This window comes from Cherax quadricarinatus, chromosome 10 (genome assembly GCF_038502225.1).
Source record: "Cherax quadricarinatus isolate ZL_2023a chromosome 10, ASM3850222v1, whole genome shotgun sequence".
Classification (NCBI taxonomy): Eukaryota; Metazoa; Arthropoda; class Malacostraca; order Decapoda; family Parastacidae; genus Cherax; species Cherax quadricarinatus.
In genome coordinates, this window is record NC_091301.1 from 11,089,242 (window position 1) to 11,108,107 (window position 18,866).

Here is an 18,866-nt window from a genome sequence, read left to right on the forward strand (position 1 = left end):
GGGTCTTGTCGGCTTTACATAGCACACTTCCCCTTCCTCTCTCGTATCACAAATCTATCCTCCATACTTTCTTTCTCTCCCCTCTTTGTAGTCCCACCTTCACCTATATTAAAAAATCCATTTGTCCTGTGCACGAGATAGGTCATTCTGAGAGAGGGTAATTCCTAGTAGTAACTCCAGCTCTGCTGGAACACAAACCTTTGATGCTGCTGTTGCTGCTGGACACTTTACTTCGTGTGAGTATGTGTGGTTTTGCGGATATATACATTTATACTTTAGTTTTTGTCCCTCTCAGTGATGATATCTTCGTAACTTATATCCCCTCCCCCCCGTTCGTGTGTAAGACTGGTCATCAGGAGAGATGGTAACTATGGCCCTGCTGGAAGGAAGCCTTTGAAGTCTCCTAGCTTAGGTTGCCAGGTTTCATTACCCGATGAATGAAACCCTTCTGTGATGGAATATGACAGGGAAAACCCATCATGCGGGATGTAATGTGACAGTGAAACCCATCCTGCGGGATGTAATGCGACAGGGTAAATCTATCCTGTGTGATGGAATGTGAAAGAGTAAACCCATCCTGAATGATGGAATATGATAGGGAAATCCATCCTATGTGATGGAATATAACAGGGCAAACTTAGTTATTCTTCTCAATCATATAAAATAAGGAAGCACAACACCTCTTACGTACCCAAGTTAGTGTAACAATAATACAAACATCCTGCCTCCACCCGTCTCTCCCACTCAACTCTATTCCTCCCACATTTCTTCCTTCACCTTTACTCTCTCCTTGCCCCCTCCCCTCCTTCATTTGCTTCATGGAGGCTGGATTATAAACACCAGCATTATCCTGCCTTGGGTCGTAAATCACGACTATCCTCGCTTCTAACTTCCCCGTGCCCGCTCCACTACCCTCTGTGAATCCCGCTGGATTTCTAAGTATAAAAGGGAATTATAGATGCGAACAGGATTACAGTGGCCAACAGCGCCCAGAGAGGCCAGGCAGGTTCTAAATCCCACCACTGTCTCCTGCTTATAGCCTCACGTAGCTCTGTTTGAAGATTATTTGAAAGGATTGACGTTTGGACTGCACGAGTAGGAGGTGGTGGTTCTATTTGTACTACTGACGGGGTTGTGACCGCCTCTGCACGCGTCCCAAGAGCTCGCAGGAAGGTAGAAAAGGGATATGGCACTGGGGAAGCAAACCCTTCTAGAGGCTGGGTCGCGAATGGAGCGACAATAAGGTAGGATCAGGGAACTGGAGGGACGGGTTTTACAAATGGCTTCTCCGCAGTGTCAGTGCTGGAGGGGTACTTAGTGCTCGTGGGTTCCCACGTACCCAGCACACACGTACATGTACTCACATACAAACACACAGAGGAACTGTGACCCGAACTCTTCAACCACAAACAAGAAGGTACACACACACACACAAAATAACAAAATTCGTATCCAGTACCTCCTACCATTCCTTGGCAGTATTTCTATCTTCTGTCTTTATAACGACAAACATTTATTAGCCAAAAGATGAGTTCAGAGTGTAAAAAAAAAGTGTGAAAATTTTTAAACTTATGTATGTAAATAAAAAGGTCAAAACGTGCATGGAAATCAATAGATGTAAACAAAAGCTGATATATATGTTCAAAACTTATTTGATTTTTTGGAAGTAATATTCCTACCACAGATTTTGTATATGCAATCATTATAGTGTGTATAAAAAAGTACCATATTTAATAATAATAATAATAATAATAATAATAATAATACTGATGATAATAGTAACAATAATAATAATAATAATAATAATAATAATAATAATAATAATACTGATGATAATAATAATAATAATAATAATAATAATAATAATAATAATAATAATTATTATTATTATTATTATTTCTACAAGTACATGATACAACCATTACAGACTTAGCTCACATCACTAACATACTATATAAAAAGTCTCTGGTTATGTAAGAGCATTTCTGGCAGCTTAAGTTATTCTTGTCCCCCAAGACGCGACCCACACCAGTCGTCTAACACCCAGGTACCTACTTACTGCTAGGTGAACAGGGGCAACAGGTATAAGGACACATACCCAACGTTTCCACCCGTGCCCGGGGTCGATCCCTGGACCCCTCAGTGTGTGTGGAGCAGAGAACGCTAACAACCAAGCCACGAGCGATTTCATATATCTTCATCAAGTCTTAAAATTGAGTCATATACAAATATATTTAGCTACTTAATCCTGAGTGATCATTTTGTACAACGGTTGTGAGGGAGGAGTCAGCGTGTAATGCGATAAAACGTGTGTTTTGGCACGCTCTGATGATTATGCTCTGACGTCATGCTGTCCCTGAATCAAAACACGTAATTCCCTTTCTTTGTAGTTTAGAAAATTTATTTAAGAACTGAAATGGTCAAAGCCTTTTTTTTTTTTTTCAAAAGTATTCGCCCAATTGTCTTTATCACATTTATTTTAAATAATCTTCATCGTGTTATCATTATGATTAACTTCACATATTTTTTTAATTATCATCTTCGGCAGCACATCATCGCCTCATGTTCCTTATAGTTCCCAGTGTTGTTGCATCGTATAAGTTCCCAGTGTTGTTGCATCGTATAAGTTCCCAGTGTTGTTGTATCGTATAAGTTCCCAGTGTTGTTGTATCGTATAAGTTCCCAGTGTTGTTGTATCGTATAAGTTCCCAGTGTTGTTGCATCGTATAAGTTCCCAGTGTTGTTGTATCGTATAAGTTCCCAGTGTTGTTGTATCGTATAAGTTCCCAGTGTTGTTGTATCGTATAAGTTCCCAGTGTTGTTGCATCGTATAAGTTCCCAGTGTTGTTGCATCGTATAAGTTCCCAGTGTTGTTGCATCGTATAAGTTCCCAGTGTTGTTGCATCGTATAAGTTCCCAGTGTCGTTGCATCGTATAAGTTCCCAGTGTTGTTGCATCGTATAAGTTCCCAGTGTTGTTGCATCGTATAAGTTCCCAGTGTTGTTGCATCGTATAAGTTCCCAGTGTCGTTGCATCGTATAAGTTCCCAGTGTTGTTGCATCGTATAAGTCCCCAGTGTTGTTGCATCGTATAAGTTCCCAGTGTTGTTGCATCGTATAAGTTCCCAGTGTTGTTGCATCGTATAAGTTCCCAGTGTTGTTGCATCGTATAAGTTCCCAGTGTCGTTGCATCGTATAAGTTCCCAGTGTTGTTGCATCGTATAAGTTCCCAGTGTTGTTGCATCGTATAAGTTCCCAGTGTTGTTGCATCGTATAAGTTCCCAGTGTTGTTGCATCGTATAAGTTCCCAGTGACGTTGCATCGTATAAGTTCCCAGTGTTGTTGCATCGTATAAGTTCCCAGTGTTGTTGTATCGTATAAGTTCCCAGTGTCGTTGTATCGTATAAGTTCCCAGTGTTGTTGTATCGTATAAGTTCCCAGTGTTGTTGCATCGTATAAGTTCCCAGTGTTGTTGCATCGTATAAGTTCCCAGTGTTGTTGCATCGTATAAGTTCCCAGTGTTGTTGCATCGTATAAGTTCCCAGTGACGTTGCATCGTATAAGTTCCCAGTGTTGTTGCATCGTATAAGTTCCCAGTGTTGTTGTATCGTATAAGTTCCCAGTGTTGTTGTATCGTATAAGTTCCCAGTGTTGTTGTATCGTATAAGTTCCCAGTGTCGTTGCATCGTATAAGTTCCCAGTGTTGTTGTATCGTATAAGTTCCCAGTGTTGTTGTATCGTATAAGTTCCCAGTGTTGTTGCATCGTATAAGTTCCCAGTGTCGTTGCATCGTATAAGTTCCCAGTGTTGTTGCATCGTATAAGTTCCCAGTGACGTTGCATCGTATAAGTTCCCAGTGTCGTTGCATCGTATAAGTTCCCAGTGTTGTTGCATCGTATAAGTTCCCAGTGTTGTTGCATCGTATAAGTTCCCAGTGTCGTTGCATCGTATAAGTTCCCAGTGTCGTTGCATCGTATAAGTTCCCAGTGTTGTTGCATCGCATAAGTTCCCAGTGTCGTTGCATAGTATAAGTTCCCAGTGTCGTTGAATCGTATAAGTTCCCAGTGTCGTTGCATCGTATAAGTTCCCAGTGTCGTTGCATCGTTTAAGTTCCCAGTGACGTTGCATCGTATAAGTTCCCAGTGTCGTTGCATCGTATAAGTTCCCAGTGTCGTTGCATCGTATAAGTTCCCAGTGTTGTTGCATCGTATAAGTTCCCAGTGTTGTTGCATCGTATAAGTTCCCAGTGTTGTTGCATCGTATAAGTTCCCAGTGTTGTTGCATCGTATAAGTTCCCAGTGTTGTTGCATCGTATAAGTTCCCAGTGTCGTTGCATAGTATAAGTTCCCAGTGTCGTTGCATCGTATAAGTTCCCAGTGTCGTTGCATAGTATAAGTTCCCAGTGTCGTTGCATAGTATAAGTTCCCAGTGACGTTGCATCGTATAAGTTCCCAGTGTCGTTGCATCGTATAAGTTCCCAGTGTCGTTGCATCGTATAAGTGCCCAGTGTCGTTGCATCGTATAAGTTCCCAGTGTCGTTGTATCGTATAAGTTCCCAGTGTCGTTGCATCGTATAAGTTCCCAGTGTCGTTGCATCGTATAAGTTCCCAGTGTCGTTGCATCGTATAAGTTCCCAGTGTGGTTGCATCGTATAAGTTCCCAGTGTCGTTGCATCGTATAAGTTCCCGGTGTCGTTGCATCGTATAAGTTCCCGGTGTCGTTGCACCGTATAAGTTCCCAGTGACGTTGCATCGTATAAGTTCCCAGTGTCGTTGCATCGTATAAGTTCCCAGTGTCGTTGCATCGTATAAGTTCCCAGTGTTGTTGCATCGTATAAGTTCCCAGTGTTGTTGCATCGTATAAGTTCCCAGTGTCGTTGCATCGTATAAGTTCCCAGTGTCGTTGCATCGTATAAGTTCCCGGTGTCGTTGCATCGTATAAGTTCCCGGTGTCGTTGCACCGTATAAGTTCCCAGTGACGTTGCATCGTATAATTTCCCAGTGTCGTTGCATCGTATAAGTTCCCAGTGTCGTTGCATCGTATAAGTTCCCGGTGTCGTTGCATCGTATAAGTTCCCGGTGTCGTTGCACCGTATAAGTTCCCAGTGACGTTGCATCGTATAAGTTCCCAGTGTCGTTGCATCGTATAAGTTCCCAGTGTCGTTGCATCGTATAAGTTTCCAGTGTTGTTGCATCGTATAAGTTCCCAGTGTTGTTGCATCGTATAAGTTCCCAGTGTTGTTGCATCGTATAAGTTCCCAGTGTTGTTGCATCGTATAAGTTCCCAGTGTTGTTGCATCGTATAAGTTCCCAGTGTCGTTGCATAGCATAAGTTCCCAGTGTCGTTGCATCGTATAAGTTCCCAGTGTCGTTGCATAGCATAAGTTCCCAGTGTCGTTGCATCGTATAAGTTCCACTGTCATTTTCACCGTCATCGCTTCACTTCCATTATCATTTTCATCACTTGGGAGAAAATTGTCTTCCTACGACTTACGGGGAGGGAAAACTGGTGAGAGGAAGTGGAGGGCCAGCTGGAGCCTCCAGGAGCCTCACCCGGGGGATCACTATAACAACTCTCCAGGGTAGTGTTTCTCCCTGTTAGTCCACGGTAAGTCACAGTCAACAACTGTTAATAAATGAACGGAAGAATGAACAGGGATTCGAACCCAGGTCCTTTTAGGCATCAGCTTCAACGTTGGACCTTGTCCAATAAACAGAATAAAGGACAGTTTGAGGCCCCCATTCCAGTGTTCGGTTTATTCAACAAGTTATGGGTTATGACACATGATAACCCATATATATTTATTATCATATTCATACGTAAAATGTTTTAGGGTTAAGATATATCTTGTATTAATAAAGTTATAAGTGTTAATGCAATAATTTGGTATCTCTAGCAAGTAATTTGGTATTTCTAGCAAGTAATTTGGTATCTCTAGCAAGTAATTTGGTATTTCTAGCAAGTAATTTGGTATTTCTAGCAAGTAATTTGGTATTTCTACCAAGTAATTTGGTATCTCTAGCAAGTAATTTGGTATCTTTAGCAAGTAATTTGGTATCTCTAGCAAGTAATTTGGTATTTCTAGCAAGTAATTTGGTATCTTTAGCAAGTAATTTGGTATCTTTAGCAAGTAATTTGGTATCTCTAGAAAGTAATTTGATATCCCTAGCATAATCAGGCGTTGAAATGGTGCCAACGCCCGAGGATGGCCAAGAGAGGCAGCGGGCGTCAGTTCGGTAAGTGACACTTAAAGACAGTACTACCTGCGACTGCGGCAACCGTCTACGGCAAGGGAAGTGTCCTTGGGAAGTACCTAGATTACAGAGTACCGAGTCGCCCGTGTAAGTTAATTTGCCGCCATATAACGCCTATGGGGAGGGTTATACAAGCTTCCTGAGGGTGGAACCAGATAGCGACGAACCCAGAGGTCATCTGACAAGCAGGTGACCTCCACCACCACAGTGAACCTCTCCTCACAACCTTAATTAAAAATTATAGTATATGGAATTAATTAATCATTCGGGAATAAATAAATTGATTGAAATTTGGGTTACTGTGAATGCTTAGTGAAGAAATATCACATCTTAAGCTGTAGATGTGTCTGAGTCAGTGGTGGGAATATTAATTTAGTGGAAGACGTAAGGTTCTCTTTGTGACTCGACTCCACAAGAGAAGACATGGGATGAAGAGAGAACAATGAATATCATCACCAGATTATTACTCCATCATTACCACATGATTACCCCATCATCACCACCACATCATCACTACATCATCATCCACACATCACTTTTATTTCTACATCTGCATCAACACTGTTATTATTCATTATTATCATCATCATCATTCCTTTGTCTGTCCACCTCCCCTTCACTCTCATATTCCATCATTTTTATTTTCCTCTCTCCCACTCCCCTTAATTATTCTATTTATTTATTCTCTCTTAGTATTTTTTCTTTATTCATTAACATTTCATTTTTTACTTCCTCTTCCTTTTTTTCTCGTTTCTTCTTTTCTTCTTTCTTTCCAACCTTTATTCTCCTCCTTTTCGCCTTCTTCTTTTGTTATTATTATTATTATTATTATTATTATTATTATTATTATTATTATTATTATCTTTTAATTTTTATTTTCTTCTTCTTCTCTCTCTCTCTCTCTCTCTCTCTCTCTCTCTCTCTCTCTCTCTCTCTCTCTCTCTCTCTCTCTCTCTCTCTCTCTCTCCTTCGTCTCTGTTTTGTTCTCCTCCTCCTTTATTTTCGTTTTCACTTCCAACCCTTCATTAGATACCTCTCGTTCCCCTCTTCCTGCCTGCCTATTTATCCAATTCTCCATCTCTCTCCTTCCCTTGATTCTTCCCCTCTCTTTCTCTTCTTATTTTGTTTCATCTTCCCCTCTCCTCTTCCCCCGATCTTTAACATTTTTATGCAACATTCGTAATGCTCTCTCTCTCTCTCTCTCTCTCTCTCTCTCTCTCTCTCTCTCTCCCTCCACTCTAACCAAATGACTCGTTGCGGAGCTATCAACCATCTTAATTGCGTTTCACAGCCTGGCTCATCTTTTGACTGGCTGCTTCTAACACTCATCACTACCTCTCTCCCTCGTCACCCCACACCTCTCGAACGCAAGGATGAATGGCACGGCGTGGGCTAGGGGTGGGTTGAGGGTGGGCTGTGGGTGGGTCAAGCGTGGGGTGCGTGTGGATTGAAGGGCGGGTGTGGATATGGGCGTGGGTTTGCAGCAGGTGTAGGGTAGTGAGACAGGGAGTGAAACAGGGTGTGAGGCAGTACTCACCTATTTGTGGTTGCAGGAGTCCAGTCACAGCTCCTGGCCCCGCCTCTTTGCTAATCGTGCGGGCCGGGTGTAAGGCAGATACTATCAGTCATGTTGTATATGAATGGTATACAATACCGACAAGATGAAGAATTAGACACATGTGCAATATCTGGGTATCTTTATTTGTAGACGTTTCGCCCTCCAGTGGCTCTATCAATACAATTATATTGCATTGTATTGATGAAGATACCCAGATGTTGCACATGTGTCTAATTCTCCATTATCAGTCATGAATACGGTAATCCCTAGTGCATTTACTCGGAGAAACGTGCACCCCTAAGCGTATATTGAGGACAGTTCAGGTCAGCGCCCCTGTACGCGAACTCAAGGAGAAACCCGGCCCAGAGAGCCTGCCACTCACCACGTACGTAGTCCTTACGTAGAAAGAAATATTTATAAATGGGCTAACCGTGTTTACAGCTGCCCTATAAATTACTTGTAAGTTCTTTAAAAAAATGACCGAGTAATATGCATGTCAGAGATAGCTAGTTAGTGTGTCACTGATAATTATCTGACTAGCAGGATCCATTGATAATCCCAGTTGATAAATGTTGCGTGGTGACTCCAGCAGCTGACTGGAGAGCCACGTCATCTTCGGACCTCGGGAATTCACTGACCTGAAGAATGAGGCTCTTGTACAACATTTGGGAATCTTTATTGAGGAAACGTTTCGCCACACAGTGGCTTCGTCGGTCTCGATACAAAGAAGAACGGTGGGAAAAGAGGAGGTAGAGGAGTTTGGGATACTCAGTCCCTCAGCCTGGAATCGATGTATTCGGTCCATCAGTCTTGAAGATTGATGGACTGATCACATAGATTCCAGGCTGAGGGACTGGTTACTTTAAACTCCTCTTTTTCCACAGTTCTTCTTTGTATTGGACTGATGAAGCCACTGTGTGGCGAAACATTTTCTCAGTAAGATTCCCAAATGTTGCATAAGCGTCTCATTCTGCAACTTGTGGGTTTTCAAAACCACTTATCAAATCACTGACCTACCTTCATGATGACCCCAGATGTCAACAAAGAGCAGTAGCCATTAAAAAATTATTTTTTCTATAAATGATTTAGAAAACAGACAAACAGATAAATGAAACACTTCTGCAGCACTTGGAAATCTTTAATGTGGCAACGTTTTGTCAAGTGAAACGTTGCTACGATAAAATGTCACATTAGTTGCACATGTGTCATTTTACCTGATATATTGTCGGTAATTCTACACTTACTACTGCTGTGTTTCTTAACAATGTGGTTCATGGTCCTGCTAGTTTCCCCTATGTATACCTCATCGCATCCCCCACAAGGGATTACTTTACATACCAGGTTAGCCCGAACTTTACCAGTTCATGTAAACTCTTTAAAGAAGAGTTAGGTGAGTAGAATTCTGGGAGAGGAGAGGGAATATGAAGGAGATATGATAGGGTAGGAGGGAGGAAGAGAGGGTAGAAGGTGGAAGAGAGGAAGGGCAGGAGGGAGGGGAAGAGAGAGGATAGGAGAGAAGATAGAAGGGAGAAAAGAGAGGGCAGGAGTAAGAAAGAAAAGGGAGGGATAGGAGCAGGAAGGGAGGGAGAGGAGCAGAGTGGGGGGAAGAGGAGCAGGAAGGGAGGTTGACAAGGGCGTGACAGTGCCAATCAGTGCCAGGTGATGAGAGGCCTTTACTAACGTGCTAACATGTGTCAAATCAGTGTCACTCCTCCCTCTTACCCCTCACTTCTCTACTCTCTCTCTCTCTCTCTCTCTCTCTCTCTCTCTCTCTCTCTCTCTCTCTTTCTCTCTCTCTCTCTCTCTCTCTCTCTCTCTCTCTCTCTCTCTCTCTCTCTCTCTCTCTCTCTCTCTCTCTCTCTCTCTCTCTCTCTCTCGTACCTTATCCTCAATGCATTCCCTCAGCCTATCTTCCGTCTCCCTCCCTCCTTCCCTCCCTCTCTTCCTTGCCTCCTACATCACTCCACAAACCCTCAATCCAACATTTTTCAATTTCCACCTCAACCCCTGTTATATGTGGCTCTGCAGCCCTAGCTCGCAGCCAGCCTCCTCGCCCGCCCTCTCCTGCACTAATAGCAATTTCACACTCACGGTCCAGTGAGGGGAGAGAGGGAGAGTGAGACGAGAAGAGAGAGAGGGAAAGAGAGAGAAAGAGAGGGAGAAGGAAAATAGAGAGAGAGATAGAGAGAAAGAGAGTGAGAGTGAGAGTGATATATAAAAGAGGCAAAGAGTAGAAGGTTTTTCCCTCCTAAACGACGGCTGTTTGAGAGAGGACTGGCTGTTACTACCTCGATAGAGGGCTATCCTTTATTATCAGATGGTTGAAGCAGAGATCGTAAAGTAAGACGTAAGGCTCTCTCCCCACCCTCCACTGTCTCCAGCCACCTCCTGCATGACACAGAGGGGAAGGGAACACTACACTGCGCTGGAAAAACAGTCAAACAATTTATCTTAAAAGGAAATGAAGTGGATATATGTCATGAATATTACCTCGCTTACTACTGCTATAAATACTATACTTCAGAGTGTAAATGCTGGAGACCCACAATATTTAATTACTATGCTACTACTATTACTATTACTACTATTACTACTACTACTGCTGCTGCTGCTGCTGCTGTTTTAAATACTGTCCTTCAGATGGACCGTGGCTTATAAAATGCTTTTTTCTTTAATATTTGGTTCTTAAAGGACTTAATAGTGTTGGTATTAAGGTCTTCTAGGAGAGAGACTTCCAGTAGTCTACAACTTTGACTATCAATGAAGATATTATCCATTTTTGTCTTCAACAATTTACCTCTGAGTACCGTGTCACTTCTGTGAGTAAATATTTAACATTGTACTTCAAAAGAGATCTCCAGTCTTTTTTTTTTTTTTAGTAGTAGACGGGTGGGAAGGTAGGGGAGGAGTTAGGGTAGGGTGAAATTATGAAAGTAAAATGTGGATAAATAGTGGGAAGGGGAGAGGAACAAAAAAGATGTGTAGCCTATCAATTCTTAATTGGGAGTAGGGTAAATTTTATTGTCTCATCTATTCAGTGAAAGGAGTGGGGGGGGGGGGTCGTGTTTAGAGTTGGATAAGCTTCATCGCTTCACTGGGTCCAAAGGTGAGCGTTAACCGCTGTGTACCGGACAAGTTCTGCAGTTGCTTGAGTTTATTAAGTTTGTTCAGTATCTTGAAGGTGTATGTGAGCGCAACTTGCATATGCTGAATGAAAACAACAACTTGAGTGATTGAAGTCTTTCTTTGGAAGTTTTGTTTTCCTTCTTGAAGATGATGTAAGTTTTCTTGCTCTTCTTTGCACTCTCTCTCAAGTTTATCAAAATATTTTACGTAAATAGGCGGGCCACAACTGAATAAGACATTCGAAGTCAGGACTAAAAAGAGCACTGTACGGTGTTTTTAGTCTTTCTGGAGTTTCGTGTTCAGATTTCTTCCCATGAGACCAAGAGTCCTGTTGTTCTCTCAGAGAGAGACAGTGTATATGGATGGTATACTTCAAACTCCTCATAACTACGGTGCTCTTCACTAACTCCGAGGCTGAGGGACTGATTACCTTTTATATGTAGTTCTACTGTCTTCCAGTGTTGCACTTTTGACTGCGTAACTTAAATAAAAGTCGTGGTTCCCAAAGGGTAAACGACCTGCCTAGTCTAGGGGCTTTTATATTATTTAAAATGGAAAATAAACCACTTTAGGGCCAGCTTGTACCTTCATATTAAATGTGGAACGTTAATTAGTCAATATTAAATTTGTTATAAGGAATGACATAAAAACTCACCAATACAAACAATAGCATATATATTATTAAACGCACATATACCACATACAACCTGCTCTACTAAATACCAACATTACTACACTCCAGCTCACCTTCACCCAGTACTCTCATTAGCTCACTAGCACACTGCTACTAGTGAGTAAAAAAATATAAATATTAACAGAGAGCCTCCGTGATACTTCCCCTTCTTCTGCAGGCTGCTCAGCCTGCAGGCTGTACAAATACTCTCCCACAACTTAAACAGGCCTCTGCACACCAGGGCTTTACAGGTAAATATGAGAGCACCTAAATTAATAAACTAACCTATGGTATAAACTTACAAAAAGAAACACACACATCTTGCTGCACCTGCTGCGTCAGCATACTGCCTCACACACACACACCTCACTTTCGTCTCCTGACCACTCTGATTAACCATGAATAATACGCGCCCGGTTTCAGAACGAATCCCGGAAAATGGCATTATATATGGAGCGGTTTTTTTTTTTTTTTACAATATTCACCAGAACACTGCGTAATATCCAATTATGTCCTTTAATTTGTATTGATAAAGCCACTGAATGGCGAAACGTCTACAATAAATATACCCAGATGTCAGTGCTCAGTCAGTGCTCATGGTTATTCCACGATCCATTTTTTTTCTCATTTCTCCCTGACCTAGAGCACTGTATTGACTTGCACCCTGGTAAAGATGACAGGGAAAACACTGACCAAGGTCATGGACACAGGGGAGGTCATTTAGGGGTAAGTATCGCTAATAACCAAAATAATAAGCTTATGACTTTGTTGTGAAGTCTTTCCTCTTCTTCATATGAATAAAAGCATCCAGTGAGGGGATCCAGTAATCCCTTGCCGCAAAGGGTCGTTGACATGTTCCTGCCGTTTTAATAATACCAAAAACGACAAAACAAGCTATTTTCTTCTGATAATCCCCTCAAATATGAAACTAACACCGTGGCCTTTTATCAATAGTGACCTGACCTTACCCTACCTGCCTCCTCTTCACCTTACCTTCCCCCTCCCCTCATGTCCCTTTTATCATTCCCTACCCACCTTAACTACCCTCTTTCCCACTGTCACTCCTGCCCATTCTCTCCACACATGAGGTATCAGGAAGGTAGACCAGCATTCTACCTCTCCTGTTGACGTGTTCCAACTCAGGCTGACACATTTCATTACCTACCTGGAGGGTGTTTCGGGGGTCAACGCCCCCGCGGCCCAGTCCTTGACCAGGCCTCCCGGTGAATCAGAACCTGATTAACCAGACTGTTACTGCTGGTCGCACGTAGCCTAACGTACGAACCACAGCCCGGCTGATCGGGCACTTGCTTTAGGTGTTTGCCAGCTCCGTCTTGACGGCAGCCAGGAGTATGTCAGTAATAAAACATGACAAGGAAACGAGTCTTTTACTCCCACTGTGTAACTAGCGTATGTACCCACTATGCAGCGATCGTTTATTTATTAAATTAATGGTATGTAAAAGAGACAAGCAGATGAATAATGTACAACACTTGGATATCTTTACAGTGGAGACGTTTCGCCAGTGCAGGCAATAATAGCACTAGACACGGTGGAAGATGTGCAGAAGTGGTCTGAAGTGATCAATCCCCTCAGCCTTGATGGATCTGTTGGAGACGGTGGAAGACGTGAAGAAGTAATCTTAGGTGATCAGTCCCTCAGCCTTGAAAGGAGGAGTTCAGATCCATCAAGCGTGATGGACTGCACACGTCCTTTCAAGTCTGAGGGGCTGATCTCCTTAAACTGTTTTTTCATGCCTTCTACTGTCTCCAGTATTCTCTGTACCGGAATGATAAAGTCACTGGTTGGCCAAACGTCTCCGCTGTAAAGGTAACCAAGTGTTTAACACGTGTCTTGTTCATGTGACTACCGTATGAAATAGTGCGTGTGTGTGTGTGTGTGTGTGTGTGTGTGTGTGTGTGTGTGTGTGTGTGTGTGTGTGTGTGTGTGTGTGTGTGTGTACTCACCTATTTGTGGTTGCAGCAGGGGTTGAGTCACAGATCCTGGCCCCGGTTCGCTGGTCGCTACTAGGTCCACTCTATGCTCCAAGAGCTCTACCGTATCTCTTTTTAAGGCTATGTATGGATCCTGTGTGTGTGTACTCACCTAGTTGTACTCACCTAGTTGAGGTTGCGGGGGTCGAGTCCGAGCTCCTGGCCCCGCCTCTTCACTGATCGCTACTAGGTCACTCTCCCTGAGCCGTGAGCTTTATCATACCTCTGCTTAAAGCTATGTATGGATCCTGCCTCCACTACATCGCTTCCCAAACTATTCCACTTACTGACTACTCTGTGGCTGAAGAAATACTTCCTAACATCCCTGTGATTCATCTGTGTCTTCAGCTTCCAACTGTGTCCCCTTGTTACTGTGTCCAATCTCTGGAACATCCTGTCTTTGTCCACCTTGTCAATTCCTCTCAGTATTTTGTATGTCGTTATCATGTCCCCCCTATCTCTCCTGTCCTCCAGTGTCGTCAGGTTGATTTCCCTTAACCTCTCCTCGTAGGACATACCTCTTAGCTCTGGGACTAGTCTTGTTGCAAACCTTTGCACTTTCTCTAGTTTCTTCACGTGCTTGGCTAGGTCTGGGTTCCAAACTGGTGCAGCATACTCCAATATGGGCCTAACGTACACGGTGTACAGGGTCCTGAATGATTCCTTATTAAGATGTTGGAATGCTGTTCTGAGGTTTGCTAGGCGCCCATATGCTGCAGCAGTTATTTGGTTGATGTGCGCTTCAGGAGATGTGCCTGGTGTTATACTCACCCCAAGATCTTTTTCCTTGAGTGAGGTTTGTAGTCTCTGACCCCCTAGACTGTACTCCGTCTGCGGCCTTCTTTGCCCTTCCCCAATCTTCATGACTTTGCACTTGGTGGGATTGAACTCCAGGAGCCAATTGCTGGACCAGGTCTGCAGCCTGTCCAGATCCCTTTGTAGTTCTGCCTGGTCTTCGATCGAGTGAATTCTTCTCATCAACTTCACGTCATCTGCAAACAGGGACACCTCAGAGTCTATTCCTTCCGTCATGTCGTTCACAAATACCAGAAACAGCACTGGTCCTAGGACTGACCCCTGTGGGACCCCGCTGGTCACAGGTGCCCACTCTGACACCTCGCCACGTACCATGACTCGCTGCTGTCTTCCTGACAAGTATTCCCTGATCCATTGTAGTGCCTTCCCTGTTATCCCTGCTTGGTCCTCCAGTTTTTGCACCAATCTCTTGTGTGGAACTGTGTCAAACGCCTTCTTGCAGTCCAAGAAAATGCAATCCATCCACCCCTCTCTCTCTTGTCTTACTGCTGTCACCATGTCATAGAACTCCAGTAGGTTTGTGACACAGGATTTCCCGTCCCTGAAACCATGTTGGCTGCTGTTGATGAGATCGTTCCTTTCTAGGTGTTCCACCACTCTTCTCCTGATAATCTTCTCCATGATTTTGCATACTATACATGTCAGTGACACTGGTCTGTAGTTTAATGCTTCATGTCTGTCTCCTTTTTTAAAGATTGGGACTACATTTGCTGTCTTCCATGCCTCAGGCAATCTCCCTGTTTCGATAGATGTATTGAATATTGTTGTTAGGGGTACACATAGCGCCTCTGCTCCCTCTCTCAATACCCATGGGGAGATGTTATCTGGCCCCATTGCCTTTGAGGTATCTAGCTCACTCAGAAGCCTCTTCACTTCTTCCTCGGTTGTGTGCACTGTGTCCAGCACTTGGTGGTGTGCCCCACCTCTCCGTCTTTCTGGAGTCCCTTCTGTCTCCTCTGTGAACACTTCTTTGAATCTCTTGTTGAGTTCTTCACATACTTCACGGTCATTTCTTGTTGTCTCTCCTCCTTCCTTCCTTAGCCTGATTACCTGGTCCTTGACTGTTGTTTTCCTCCTGATGTGGCTGTACAACAGTTTCGGGTCAGATTTGGCTTTCGCTGCTATGTCATTTTCATATTGTCTTTGGGCCTCCCTTCTTATCTGTGCATATTCGTTTCTGGCTCTACGACTGTTCCCCTTATTCTCCTGGGTCCTTTGCCTTCTATATTTCTTCCATTCCCTAGCACACTTGGTTTTTGCCTCCCTGCACCTTTGGGTAAACCATGGGCTCATCCTGGCTTTTTCATTATTCCTGTTACCCTTGGGTACAAACCTCTCCTCAGCCTCCTTGCATTTTGTTGCTACATATTCCATCATCTCATTAACTGGCTTCCCTGCCAGTTCTCTGTCCCACTGAACCCCGTTCAGGTAGTTCCTCATTCCTGTGTAGTCCCCTTTCTTGTAGTTTGGCTTCATTCGTCCTGGCCTTCCTGCTTCTCCCTCCACTTGTAGCTCTACTGTGTATTCGAAGCTTAAAACCACATGGTCACTGGCCCAAGGGGTCTTTCATATGTGATGTCCTCGATATCTGCACTACTCAAGGTGAATACTAAGTCCAGCCTTGCTGGGGTGTGTGTGTGTGTGTGTGTGTGTGTGTGTGTGTGTGTGTGTGTGTGTGTGTGTGTGTGTGTGTGTGTCAGCATACTTACGTCCACTTAGCTGTGCCAGGGAGGATAGACTTCTATTGATTATCATGTATGGCTTACTGTCTGACCTGTCATATCTACTTCTCCACTGAGCTGTACTTCACTACGTCACTTTATTGTACATCACTACGTCACTGTTTACTGTACTTCACTACGTCACTGTTTATTTACTTCACTACGTCACTGTTTATTGTACTTCACTACGTCACTGTTATTACATTTCACTACGTCACTGTTTATTGTACTTCACTACGTCACTGTTATTACATTTTACTACGTCACTGTTTATTGTACTTCACTACGTCACTGTTATTACATTTCACTACGTCACTGTTTATTGTACTTCACTACGTCATTGTTTATTGTACTTCACTACGTCACTGTTATTACAGTTCACTACGTCACTGTTATAACACTTCACTACGTCACTGTTTATTGTACTTCGCTACGTCACTGATATTACATTTCACTACGTCACTGTTTATTGTACTTCACTACGTCACTGTTATTACATTTTACTACGTCACTGTTTATTGTACTTCACTACGTCACTGTTATTACATTTCACTACGTCACTGTTTATTGTACTTCACTACGTCACTGTTATTACACTTCACTACGTCACTGTTATAACACTTCACTACGTCACTGTTTATTGTACTTCACTACGTCACTGTTATTACAGTTCACTACGTCACTGTTATAACACTTCACTACGTCACTGTTTATTGTACTTCACTACGTCACTGTTATTACAATTCACTACGTCACTGTTATTACACTTCACTACGTCACTGTTTATTGTACTTCACTACGTCACTGCTTATTGTACTTCACTACGTCACTGTTATTACATTTCACTACGTCACTGTTTATTGTACTTCACTACGTCACTGTTATTACACTTCACTACGTCACTGTTTATTGTACTTCACTACGTCACTGCTTATTGTACTTCACTACGTCACTGTTATTACATTTCACTACGTCACTGTTTATTGTACTTCACTACGTCACTGCTTATTGTACTTCACTACGTCACTGTTATTACAATTCACTACGTCACTGTTATTACACTTCACTACGTCACTGTTTATTGTACTTCACTACGTCACTGCTTATTGTACTTCACTACGTCACTGTTATTACATTTCACTACGTCACTGCTTATTGTACTTCACTACGTCACTGTTATTACATTTCACTACGTCACTGTTTATTGTACTTCACTACGTTACTGTTATTACACTTCACTACGTCACTGTTTATTGTACTTCACTACGTCGCTTATTACATTTCACTACGTCACTGTTTATTGTACTTCACTACGTCGCTTATTACATTTCACTACGTCACTGTTTATTGTACTTCACTACGTCACTGTTATTACAGTTCACTAAGTCACTGTTATTACAGTTCACTACGTCACTGTTTATTGTACTTCACTACGTCACTGTTATTACAATTCACTACGTCACTGTTTATTGTACTTCACTACGTCACTGTTTATTGTACTTCACTACGTCACTGTTATTACACTTCACTACGTCACTGTTTATTGTACTTCACTACGTCACTGTTTATTGTACTTCACTACGTCACTGTTATTACATTTCACTACGTCACTGTTTATTGTACTTCACTACGCCACTGTTATTACACTTAACTACGTCACTGTTTATTGTACTTCACTACGTCACTGTTATTACAATTCACTACGTCACTGTTTATTGTACTTCACTACGTCACTGTTTATTGTACTTCACTACGTCGCTTATTACATTTCACTACGTCACTGTTTATTGTACTTCACTACGTCACTGTTATTACAGTTCACTACGTCACTGTTATTAAACTTCACTACGTCACTGTTTATTGTACTTCACTACGTCACTGTTATTACACTTCACTACGTCACTGTTTATTGTACTTCACTACGTCACTGTTATTACACTTCACTACGTCACTGTTTATTGTACTTCACTACGTCACTGTTTATTGTACTTCACTACGTCACTGTTATTACATTTCACTACATCACTGTTTATTGTACTTCACTACGTCACTTATTACATTTCACTACGTCACTGTTTATTGTACTTCACTACGTCACTGTTATTACACTTCACTACGTCACTGTTTATTGTACTTCACTACGTCACTGTTTATTGTACTTCACTACGTCACTGTTATTACATTTCACTACGCCACTGTTTATTGTACTTCACTACGTCACTTATTACATTTCACTACGTCACTGTTTATTGTACTTCACTACGTCACTGTTATTACACTTAACTACGTCACTGTTTATTGTACTTCACTACGTCACTGTTTATTGTACTTCACTACGTCACTTATTACATTTCACTACGTCACTGTTTATTGTACTTCACTACGTCACTGTTATTACACTTAACTACGTCACTGTTTATTGTACTTCACTACGTCACTGTTTATTGTACTTCACTACGTCACTGTTTATTGTACTTCACTTGTTGGCTGCCGTCACACTGGCGGAATTCTTAGTTCCTTCCAGCACATAAGGTATGTGTAAAAACACATACTGTAGCACAATTGAAGATCTAGTTAACTTATGTGTCCCTTTTATCCGTTAACTCACGAATTAATCTGTCCGTATACACTGTATCCATGTCCTTGAATACCTTGTACATTGTGATCATGCCTCTGTTTTTTTATGCTGTGATGATGTGAGTTTCAGCTCTCTTAACCTATGTGC